At 31.5% G+C, this 13,576-nt stretch overlaps 1 pseudogene; it reads right to left on the reverse strand.

Moving 5' to 3' along the window:
* Positions 1–13,034, reverse strand: part of LOC120193204 — a 55,886-nt pseudogene extending 42,852 nt beyond the window's left edge.
* Between the last annotated feature and the right edge of the window lie 542 nt (positions 13,035–13,576).

Genomic DNA, 13,576 nt, shown 5'->3' on the forward strand with positions numbered 1-13,576 from the left:
CAATAGCCAATGAATTCGGTGTACCACATATTAAAACCAATAAAACAGTTCAATAATAAGCAGGGAACACACCTCGACAATAGGTTCAAATAGCAAATTTACTGATTGCTGGTTTCACCACGCTCTGCTACAATTTTCGAACGGGTGAATACTGGCACACGTGGTTTAACTGATCTAGAAGAGCTGGGTCGAGCTGTCGAACGATCCAGAGAGTCTCTTGTACCTTCAAACAATAATAATCTATCAGTCCCAAATCCTATTTAATTGTTCAAAGCTAGTCTTCTTAAGTATATAAGCATTTTTCGAGTTTGACTATCAATTTGGGGTATTTTGAGTCTGAATTTGGCCAAACGGATTGCGGAAACGGAATCGGGACGTCGAAAAATATAAAGTATGACTTTTCGGAAATTCAGATTCTTGGTCAAAGTCAAAGTCAACCACTTTGACCGTCGATTTGGAGACCTTCGGATTTGAATTTGGCAAAACGGACTGCGGAAATGGATTTGGCACGTCGAAAACTATCAGGATAGGTATACTCGGAAAAGATTTACGGTCGTTTAAGGGTCGGTCAAAGCCATTTTAAGTTTTAGTCAAAGAAAGTCAACGGTCAACGGTCACGGTCAACGGTCAACGGTCAACGGTCGGGTCGGGTCAACAGTCGGGTCGGGTCAACAGTCGTGTCGGGTCAACCCGGTTTAGACCGGTCAAACCGGTTCAGACCGGTCAAACCGGTTCAAACCGGTTCAAAACTGGTCAAACCGGTTTTCCAGCAGCTCACTCTCCCTGCGGAGGCGCGTGCGGCGCGTGAACAGTGCCAAGGTGTCGGAAAATTCCCAGAAAAATTTCTAAAAATTATTTTGAGCGATTTCGAGATACTTACAACGATCGGTTCAAATTTTTGAACGGCGGAGAGCTCGTATTTCAACTCGGCCGAATCTTTGACTGCTCCACCTCCTCACGCGCCGCCGTCGACGGTGAACAAGGTTGACACCGGCGGACTCGCAACGACACAAGGAACACGATGGTGCTGGAGGTGTCGTAAACGGAACAACGATCGGCGGTGAATTTAAGTTTTTCCCGACGACAGAGCTAAAAAAAACGACGATGCTTTGACTGAAAATTCCCGACGTTTGGCAGCGTTTCACTTCAATTAATTTGAAGGGTTTGTTCCTCGCTTGATGATGAACACAACGGTGGTTTCAATTTTACGATTGGACGTCGAACGGCGTCGTAATCGGCTTTGAAATAGAGTGCGGGAGGAGGAATTTCACAATTGTTTTCTGTTTTGAAAACAGAAAACCATTCATACGTTTATATTAAATTTTCTGCCGACACTAAAAGGAGTAATGCATGGCTTGGTCCCTGAATTTCCTTTAACTTCTAAAATGGCCTAAAATTTTGAAAACTTCCGATTTAATCCTCAAATTTTACCAAATTACTTAATTAATTTTTTTTTTCTCTAAATTTTATTCCGGGTTGTTACACTTTTCATACGAGATTAATATAAACTTTTGATAACAAATCCTAACACGTATTATAGGATCATATTTATGTCAAATTATCGATTTATCATCTCTAGATGATGGTTTAATTCAAAATATTAAATGATTGAGAATTGAAATTAAACCTAAATGATAAAATTAACAAATAAGAAGACATATTTTACAAGAATATATCAATTATTCTATGTATACTTGATTTTGATTAGACTCATAACGAATTCAACCCTAATTGACCTGATCTAAAGGTTAACCTAAAACGAAAATCAATCGATCCGATATTGACCCGACCCGAAATCTAACATATCTGGTATTAACCTGACCCAAAAATCAATCGATATGGTATTGTCTCGATCAAAAAATCAATCGATATGGTATTGTCTCGATCAAAAAATCATCCGATCCGATATTGATCCGAACCAAAAAAAGGATCCAATAATCATTCGACCGAAAATAGACCTGACCCGATTCACTGTACACCCTAACTATATCTTAACCAGATCAGATCCGAACAAAATTAAACCGAATTTAATCTAGACCTAAAATTACCCGAGCAGAAATGATCTGGCCCAAACCTGATCCAAATGACCCCTTCCCCGCCTCTAACTTTGAGTATTTTAATTTTATTTTATCCAATATCACATGGATTTGTGGTTTGATTTTTATCTCAGCTGCATTATAAAATATTTTTTAACAATTTCTTATTTTAAAAATAATATATAACATCACATAGTTTTGTTTTCAAATTAATTAATTTAAACTAACCTGCAGTATTTTCCCATTGGAAACACGATAGCTTTTTTTTATTTGATTAATCTTTTTTTTGAATCAAGCTGTTAAGGATAGTGAAGTGGTTGAACTTTTTTAATAATATTTTTCCTCACTTGTTTCCAAATTTTTTCTTATTCTCGATTTTTTTTTTATGTTTGCAGCTTTTCTTTTCAAAAAGAATACTAAATTTTAATCTTAATTTTTCTACTCAAATGTATAAATATAAAATTATTCTGCTAATCATAAAAGAGTGCTATATTTTTTATATTAGACTAATCCACATGTATAAATATAATAATCATGTTATTTTTATTTTTCTTATTTGTAATTATCAATGGTGTTGTTTCAATTTTACAATAATAATTTTATCCATAAATTGACCCTAAGTTATATTTAATCTTTTTATATAAAAATGGAAGGGGTTGTTCAATTATATTTAATTTTAATTTAATTATTTAAATTATTTTCAAGAGTAATATTTAAAATATTATTATTTTAGTTTACCTTCAAAAGTTAAGTATATTTATTTTTAAAATATAACAATGTTAGCCAAAAGCATTGTCATGTGATGACCACTGTTATGCGATGCATTCTTTTTTCTTACCTATTATTTTTTTATAAAATAATTTTTTTATTATTTAAAAAATTAAAATATAATTTAGATATTATTTGTGTGAAAATAAAATTATATACTCAAATAGTAATTTGAGCATAATTTTAAACTGATTGTTTATAAAATTTATAATATATCGACAATTTTTATTAAATTAAAATTTTAATATATATTAAGTTTTAAACTCAATTTTAGATAATTTTTTATTTTAGAAAAGTTGTTATTAAATTCGAATGGATTTTATAACTGACAAATGGTCCTACTTTTAGAGGGGCAAAAACAGGTGGGTTCACATTAAGTATTGGTAAAGCAAAGAGTTAATTGCATTATATGTCCCCAAACTATGATCTTCATTTTAAATTGGTCCCTCTACTTTTGAATATTCTAATTTCATTATCAAACTATGATACTATTTAGAAATTAGTCCTTAAACTTTTGAACATTATAATTTCATCATCAAACTATGATACTCATTATAAATTAGTCCCTAAACTTCTAAACCTTCTAATTTCATCCTTAAATTCATCTAAATATGTGATTAATTTTAATCATAATTTAACCTATACTTTATTTTTTCTCAAACCTATAATAATATAACTTGACCTAACGATTACATTAACATGGAATGTGATTAGTATATGCATATAATTTCGGATGAAATTGAAATGTTGAAAATGTTTGGGGCCAATTTAGGGTGAAGGATATAGTTTGGGGATGAAAATAAAATGTTCAAAAGTTTGAGGACTAATTTAGAATGATAATCATAATTTAAGGATAAAATTGGAATATTTAGAAGTTTAGGGACCAATTTATAACAAAAACCATAGTTTGAGGATGTATGTTGGAATTAACTCTAAAGCAAAACTAATAGCACTGTGTGCATGCTTGCATATCAGAAAAATAAAATAGAAGTTATTATAAAATGGGATCTCCCCTTCCAAGATAATCTTACTAAAATCATAAATTATTATAACTAATTAATAATTAAAATCGCATAATAGTGGGAAAAAAAGTTTTTTTTTTTTGCCAACCACATGAAGAAGTCCTCAGAATCCGGGTTTTAACGGAGCAGCCATATGTTTAATTATTACTTGCATCACACAACTACCAATTATTCATTTATTTTATTCTAATCTTGATCTCTGCATTTCTATTTTTTATATTTCTATTAAACACTGATATATTTTTTTATTATAAATTTCAGTTAGTTCTTTTATTTTATATTTTTGGAATTTAATATCATATTTTTATCAAAATTGAAAATTAGTGAAATTATTGATAAACACATAAATTCCACTTATTACACATAAATGGTGAACATTATAGCTTTTATGGGTTTTTTGCAAATAAATTATTAAATTATAAATTTTCAAATCAACGATTTAATAATAAGATATAATATTATTATTTAATTAAGATAATTTTTATTTTTATGAAATATTATAAGATTAAATTTTAAATTTTTTGTATTTTTAATTTTAGTAAAATAAAGGGGCAAAATTGCCCAAATAATATTTTAGAAAATAACGTTGTCCCATATCACGTATAGGAAAATTATTTTATCATATAGCACCATTATTATAATATTTTATTAAAGATATGAGGATCATTCGATAATTTTAAAAAGATGTATGAACCACCCGTTAATTTTGAGAAGATATATGAAAAACACGACGAATTCTTTTAAGATACATGCATGCCCCGAAGCTAACAACATTATGATCTGTACAATGTCTTCTTAAAGACATCGACAATACGAAGAAAAAAAACCTTCAACCTCTTATATAAACAATTTTTCCACTATATTATGTAAGAAATTTTTTTAAAATAAAAGGAAGTTAAAATGAATTTAAAAATTTTCATCGTAAAAGCTGAAGGCTGCTGATGTCGTCAGCTGGTTCCATTAGTAAGGAAACTTATTTTATGGAGAAATGCGAGAAATAAGAATAAGTGGTCCCAAGTGGTAGGGTGAGCTGAATTGATTGTACGATTACACCTTAACCAAGCCCTACATGTTACATAGTACAAGCAAAGAGATCCAATGCTTCAAAATATCCTCTTGCTCTTAGCCTGGCACGACCTTTAAATGCAGCTCACATCACGCATATGAACTGTATGCATCTTGTATAAAATTATATTATTTTTGTCTCATTAAATTTATTTTATTAATTTTTTAATATTTTTTTTTATCTTTTGATTTTTAAAATTACTTCACTCAAAATATATTATTAAAAATATCAACAAATAACAGCATTTACATTTTTTTTTATTCTTATATGTTTTACTCTTTTACACTTATCAAAACAAATCTGTCAAATCTATCAATCACCTTTTAGAATGATTTTATTATTTTCATTGGTCAAATATATCTCTTAAAACTACATACATAATCAGTATCATACATAAATTATGGGACGAAGGGAGTAATAAGTACTTTAAAAAGTTTAATTATATATTTTTTAAATATTCTAAAAATTTAAATTTTATAAAATACTCTATTTTCTTTAACATAATTTTTTCTCAATATTTATGTGTCGTCTTATTTTCTTCTATTATTTTTTGTTTAGCCGTCGGCGACATCAATCTTAATATTGATTGTCGATCGTCGGTGATTATTATTTTTCTTGTTCTTTATCATATTACGTATTTGTTTTTTTTTCTTGAGTTTTTTTACTTTTAAATAAAAATATTTGTCCTTTTAACACACTTTTTTAAGCTCTTGTGGCATGTTTTTTCGTTGCTCTTGTGACACATTTTTTATGATTTTCGGTAAGTTTTTTTTTGCATATTTCTACGGTCGTGGTGGTGCTTCCACAAAGATCCTTACAACATTTGTTTCTGATTGGCTTGTCGGTGGTCACATATTATCATATCATCTCTTTTGTAAATGGTTGTTTTCCGATATAATCAGAATTGTGTGACAAAACAGTCTGTCAAATTGTTTGGTTCGCTTACTACTCCTTTATAACATCGTAAAGCGTCTTGTTCGACAGAGAGAATTAGTTTTATGAATTTTATTGGATTGTTTGAAATTTGGAAGGTTTCATTTTCTTCGTATCTTTGGGTTTATTATTTTAATTTTATGTAAGTTTTCGGTGAATACTATCTCCTATTTTCTCTTTAGATGCGTTGTAATTTTGATTCATCCATTTTTATTAATGAAATTCAGTTGCTATTGTTCATTTAATTTTTTTTAAAAATATTTGTTGAAAGTTTTTAAAAATATATTTTTCATATTTTTATTAAAATTAAAAAAATTGATAAAAAAATCAGTAAGAATCAATTTAGATAAGACGAAGCGAATATTATTCATACTGATTTTTGGATGAAAATGGAAAGCAAATTCATACTTAAATACTTATTTATTACTTAAAATCTAAACCATATATCATATATGGTCTGCTTCATCCGGCCAATATGACTTATAGGATTACAAAAAGAACATATTTTGTTTCTTCTAAGATTTCAAATGTCTTAAAAATCAATGTTTGTTGGCTTGTCTTACCTAGGGTCTCAGCCAATTAGTAGTAACAAGTTTTAGTTTAAATTTGACTTGAAATCTATTATTTAAATTTTCACTTGAATTTAAAAAAATGAATTATTTGAACTTAATTAGACTATTTTACTATTCGAATTCAAATTAAACATTAAGATATTTAAATTTTAGTTTTTTGTTACCCAAGATGTTAAGCTTAAAATTTATCCTTCAATGAATATATCGTTTAAGGAATGGTTATAATTATATTTATTTATTAAGTTAACTAAATAAATTTAAATAAAATTTTTAAATTCATTTATTAAACAAATTAGATATAAGTAAGACATGTTGAATTCATTTATGCCCAACAATCTCAAGCTTAAAGTTTGTCTCTAAATAATCATAAATTATCTGAAGTGTTAATTATTTAGACAGCCTATTATTTCTTCAATAACTGCAACTATATAAATCATTATTAAAATTAAAAAAAACTCATTGTTTTCCCTTATAAATTCTAAATATAATCTTAATCCTATTTAGAGAAGGGAAAAGGGGATTCTAGGGGAAGGAAATGGAGTATTCTTAATGAGTATACAATTCATGGTCTAAAAATATATAAAGGGACAAAGATAAACAACTTAGCCAACCGACCAAATATGTTAGCTAAAAAACATTGTTAAATAATAATTACAACATAATAAATCCATAAGAAAATATGTCAATGATCAAATCCATGAGAATATTAACTACGATTTACTTTAATGACGAGGAGGTCACTAGCCAGTAAGTGCAAGACCAAATCTTGGAAAAGGAAGACTTGAACAAGGATGTTGAAACTCGATGACTACTCAACTTAAATGATGATAAGGCTGCTCGTGCTACTGCTGATGCAGAAGAAGTAGACCTTGTGGTTGCTAAATTATCAAATATATTGATGATATTGAGAAGGGAGTTATAGAGAGCTTTCCTAAGGAAGCTATTGCTACTTCAGTTGGTGACACTAAAGGAATATTAGACGAGACTAAGGTGTAAACACCTGCATCTGCACCAAAGGTGATGGCTGTAGTTACAACATTAGTAACCCCAGTTTCTTCTGCTATTGTGGCTATTGTCTCGTCAACACCAACATACAAAAAGTAAAAGCCAACGATGAAGGCCAAAACTACAACCAAGAAGACCCGCCCAACTCTGACCAGCCTAAGGAAAAAACCAAGGAAACCACAATAGGGGTATTGTTTTCTCCCTCCCATTTAGTTTATTTTATATTTTTATTGTTGTTTTTGCATGCATTGAGGTCAATACAACCCTTAGGTTGAGGGGAGTTGTTCCAGGGACGGAGCCAGGATTAGATATAGACATGGGCCAAATATTAAACGTTTTAAGAAAATTACAATGACTTATTAGGTATTTAAACTAACTACTGAGTCACCGAGCGACTATGAATTCAAAATCTATCGAACATAAAATAATTTTATAGGGGCGCTGGCTCCTTTGGGCCCTAAGGGAGCTCCGCCCTTATGTTGTTCGGTTGTGTTGTTTATATTGTGTCATGTAGTAGATTAAGTTAATCTAGTTGCTTCATGTTGTTTTGCATTCTGTTTTGTATATTGTTTGTATTAATATGCATTTTGTTTAGTGCATTCTGTTTAAAGCATTTGGGACTTGTATATATACTGTTGTATTCTTATATATTATTATATTAATGATGTTTTTAGTGGAATTTTACTGATACCCTATGATGAGCATTTAAACTGTGAAATGCCATGAGAATGTTGTAGATAGTTGTTAGAATTAGGATCCATAGAAACCCTTTTACTCTATAGGTGTATGTTATCAATACTTAGAGACATTAGAAATTATTGAACTTTAAATCTCACATCTTTACTAGATGCTATAGTAATTATAGAATATTTTTTTAGGATAAAACTATAGGTGCCCGAAACTGGATATAGTAAAAAAAACTTGTAAATTGTTCCAATTTGCTAAAGGCACCTCAAACTGGCTTTAACAATGTATATGGAAAAGAAAAATCGAATAAACTGGAGTGGCCTGCAACTACCTCCAACATTAGTTATAGGATAGGAAGGTAACTACAACATTGAACATCAATAAGTGAGTTTGGACAATTTTGTCTAATATAACTAAGTTGTAACACCCATCTCCCGTATACCCATACGTATACGAGGCACAAATGTCATATTACTAATATTAATGTTCCTAATACGAAAACACGTAAAATTTTGTTTAATTTTTATAAAAACATTTAACTTACATACAACAAAACATATCTTAACTTAAATAAACAACAAAAGAGATATTTAAACACTTCATCATTATACAACCGTTTAATCAAAATACTTATCAGAGTGTTTTTACTAAACCCTATTACATGCCAACTAAAATATAACAAAAAGTAGACAGGTGTGTCATACGGTTACCGATGAGGCGACTCTGACTGGATGTCCAAAAGATCTCCTTACTTAGCTATATTTAACCTACACGTGAAATGATCACACGTTACTAAACCCTATTACATGCCAACTAAATTATAACAAAAAGTAGACAGGTGTGTCATACGGTTACCGATGAGGCAACTCTGACTGGATGTCCAAAAGATCTCCTTACTTAGCTGTATTTAACCTACACGTGAAATGAGCACACGTTACGTATTACATAGTTAGGCATGACTAATCAAAAGTAAAGTTCTAATCACAAGATATTTGATTATACTTCTCACTCCAAAGAATCTTTAAATACAATAAGTAAGTCTATAATTTGTATCACTGATGCTTTTAACCTCATTTTTTCAAACATTACTAGCATCTATAAATTCAATTGGAATTTCATACAAACAATATGAATTCCTTATCAATTTAGCACACAGAGTGCCCTATCTGGAAATTCATACACTTAGTATGATTTCCTTACTCTTTTAGCACACAAAATGCCCTATCTGGAAATTCTTACACATAGTATGATTTCCTTGCCATTTTAGCACACAAAGTGTCCTATCTGGAAATTCATACCCTTTGTATGATTTCCTTACCATTTTAGCACACAAAGTGCCCTATATGGAAATTCATACACATTATGATTTCCTTACCATTTTAGCACACGAAGTGCCCTACTGGAAATTCATACACATAGTATGATTTCCTTACCATTTTAGCACACAAAGTGCCCTATCTGGAAATTCATACATATATTATGATTTCCTTACCATTTTAGCACACAAAGTGCCCTTTGGTAATTTAATATACATACATCAATAAATCATAATATCATGACTACTATAGTATATACATACATAATTAAATGAACTCACTTGATTCGACTTGCTAAAATATTCAAACTGGGAAGATGATTACTCTGGAACTTGACCCTTGCCTTTGGCCTTACTCGACTCGGGAGCTTGATTTTGATCTGTCCCACATTCATTAAATACATGCGTAATGTCAATTGTTAGTATGTTTCCTAACAATTATAACTTAACATTAATCAAAATATTTATTTTCAATTTCCTATGACATTATCAGCCCTAACTTAACATTTCTGGCCTTTACGTATCGATACCCCTACTTATGGTATTGATACTACCCTATTAGGGTATCGATACCCCGTTCATGTATCAATACCAAAATTAGCTTCGAAGTAAACTTGGTATCGATACCCTCATCATGGTATCGATACCCCTAAGCTATGGTACCGATACCCCCTCTAGGTATCGATACCCAAATTAGATTCAAAATTAACTGGTATCGATACCCTTACCATGGTATCGATACCTCATTGCTTGGGTACCGATATGGGTTGAATCAGTATCAATACCTCTTATATAATTTTGCCTAATTCTTGCCTAGGGTATTTGTACTGTTCCATAGGGGTACCGATACCCCTATCCAGATTTTCCAGTTTCCACTCTAAAATTACTCATCTTTGGGCAATTTTCATCTCCTTTACCCCTAACAATACCATATAACACTCATCTACTTAACCTTACTAACTTTCCTTCATTAAGTCTCTTAGAACATCTAAAACCATTCAAGAACATTCTATTCTAAGAATCAAACCACCTTTTCTAATATGTTTTTAATCAAAACCAAGTCTTCTAATCTCTTATATATCTTTTTGACAAGTCAAATTTACCAATAAACATCCATAAACATTCATATTTTAACTATCCCTGAAAAACCAATTTTGTTCAATCTCTAATATTTCATTCATAACTTAGTTTTGATCCCCTTTTATCCTTCCATAAACTTCTAGTATACTCAATGCATCAAAACCCCAACAAAAACAAAAGAGTAAACCAATAAATTAGAAACTCACCTTTGAGTTATGGAGGAAAGTTAAGAACGGGAAGAAGAAGAAGAAATGGAGTTGATCAAGTTTTTCTCCCCTTTTTCCTTACTATATACTTTAATACCTTAAAAAATTGAATTTAAAATTCGTCTAATTCCCATTTGACTAAAATGTCCCTTTATTCCTCCATTACTACAATTTAGATTTAATTATTATTCCCAAATCATTCTTAACTTTTATAAATTACTCAAATAAATTCTAAATTCTTAAATCCTTTCAATAAAGTCCCTAATTCAACCTTATGGTTCTACCAAAGTACTTTGACTAACAGAATCCTTTTACTACGCAATTCCTTAGTTTCTTTCGCCAAAATTCGTACCTGTTCTTCTTCATACATCAAATCTGGTCAGATTTCTATCTCTCCAAGAGTGATAATATGTGAAGGATCTGATCTGTATCTCCTAAGCATCGATATATGGAAAACATTGTGGATCTTGTCCATATCTGGAGGCAGAGCTAATTGATAAGCCACGGGTCCAATCCTTTTTAATATCTCATACGGTCCAATAAACCTTGGACTTAGCTTTACTTTTTGCCTAAATCGTAATACCTTTTTCTAAGGCGATACTTTTAAAAATACTTTATCTTCCTCCTGGTATTCTATTTCTTTTCTTTTTAAATTTGCATAAGACTTCTGTCGATCTGAGGCTATCTTTAGATTACTCTGAATAATCTTTAATTTATCTTCCATATCTTTCATCAAATCTGGACTAACCAATTCCCGATCTTTTAATTCAAACCAATTTAAGGGTTTTTTGTATTTTCTCTCTTATAGAGCTTCATACGGGACCATCTTAATACTAGATTGATAACTATTATTATACACAAATTCTGCTAAAGGCATATATTTTTCCCAAGATCCCTTAAATTCAATCACACATGCCCTAAGCATATCCTCCAGTATCTGAATAGATCTCTCTGACTGCCCATCTGTTTGGGGATGAAAAGCTGTACTAAAATTTAATCAAGTATCCAATGCTTCATGCGAAGACTTCCAAAATCTTGAAGTAAACTTGGGGTCTCGATCGGACACTATCAAAATTAGAACTCCGTGAAGTCTAACTACCTCCTTTATATACAGCTCTGCATACTTATTCATTGAGTAGCCTACTCGAACTGGAATGAAATGAGACATTGTGGTCAACCTGTCTACAATTACCCAGATCGAGTTCTTTTTACCTGGTGACAATGATAGCCCTGAAACAAAATCCATCGTGACTCGCTCCCATTTCCACTCAGGAATAGATATAGGCTGCAGTAACCCGGATAACACTTGATGTTCATCTTTTACTTGCTGACATGTCAAACATTTGGCAACAAACTCTGTGACAACTCTTTTCATATCAGGCCACCAGTAACGACTTTTTAAATCTTGATACATCTTATTCCCGCCTGGGTGCATAGTCAAAGGGCTATACTGGGCTTCGTAAAGAATATCTCTCCTCATATCCTCATCATCGGGAATATAAAGCCTTCCCCGATAATATAGACATCTATCATCTTTTCTTTCAAAATCTTTGTTATCTTTTTTTCAATCAACGCCAATTTCATCAAACACTTTTTATCTCTCCCTTGCAGTTCTATTACTCGGTCCAACAACATCAATTTTAAATTTAATTCTGCAATCACAACACCATCTCCATCCACGAACATACGTGCGTCCAAAGTTCTCAAAGTTGCAAAAGTTTTGCGACTGAGTGCATCCGCTACCACATTAGCTTTTCCAGGATGGTAGTCGATAATCAAATCATAATATTTCAAAAGCTCTATCCATCTTATCTGCCTTAAATTCATTCTTTTTGAGTCAGCAAATATTTTAGACTTTTATGATCTGTGTACACACGACAACGCTCACCGTACAAATAATGGCGCCAGGTTTTAAAGCAAACACCACTGCAGCCAATTCTAAATCATGCATCGGGTAATTTCGCTTGTGAGTCTTCAATTGTTTGGAGGCATAAACCACAACCTTCCATTCTTTCATCAGCACACAACCCAACCCATTATAGGAGGCAATACTATACACGACATATTCTTTACCCGACTCAGGTTGCACAAGCACTGGAGCCTCAGTTACAATTCTCTTTAACTTCTCAAAGCTTTCTTGGCACTTCTCAGTCCAAACAAATGGCACATCCTTTCGCAAAAGCGTAGTTAGCGGCAGAGATAACATTGAAAAATTCTTCACAAATCGTCTGTAATAACCCGTAAGCTCTAAGAAACTCTGAACTTCCGTAATATTCTTGGGAGAATGCCAATCTACTATGGCTTGAATCTTCTTAGGGTCCACTCTAATACCTTCTACCGACATTATATGACCAAGAAAGGAAATCTCAGACAACCAAAATTTGTATTTGGACAGTTTAGCATATAACTTCTTATCACGAAGTATCTAAAGGACCACTCTAAGATGAGCATCATGATCCTCCTTTGACTTGGAATAAACCAGGATATCATCTATAAACACTACCACAAAATGATCCAAGTATGGTTGGAAAATTATGTTCATTAAATCTATAAATGCAACATGAGCATTTATTAATCCAAACGGCATTACTACAAATTCATAATGTCCATACCTAGTTCGAAAAGTCGTCTTGGAAATATCCTCCTTTTTGATCCTTAATTGATGGTACCCTGACCTTAGATCTATCTTAGAGAACACTATTGCGCCTTTCAATTGGTCAAATATATCATTAATCATCGGAAGAGGATAATTGTTCTTTATTGTTACTTTATTTAGTTGACGATAGTCAATACACAACCATATGAACCCGCCTTTCTTTTTCACAAATAGCACAGGAGCTCCCCACGGAGAGACACTAGGTCGGATAAATCTTTTCTCGAGTAATT

Source organism: Hibiscus syriacus, unplaced genomic scaffold (assembly GCF_006381635.1).
Source record: "Hibiscus syriacus cultivar Baekdansim isolate YM2019G1 unplaced genomic scaffold, ASM638163v2 tig00116989_pilon, whole genome shotgun sequence".
Taxonomy (NCBI): domain Eukaryota; kingdom Viridiplantae; phylum Streptophyta; class Magnoliopsida; order Malvales; family Malvaceae; genus Hibiscus; species Hibiscus syriacus.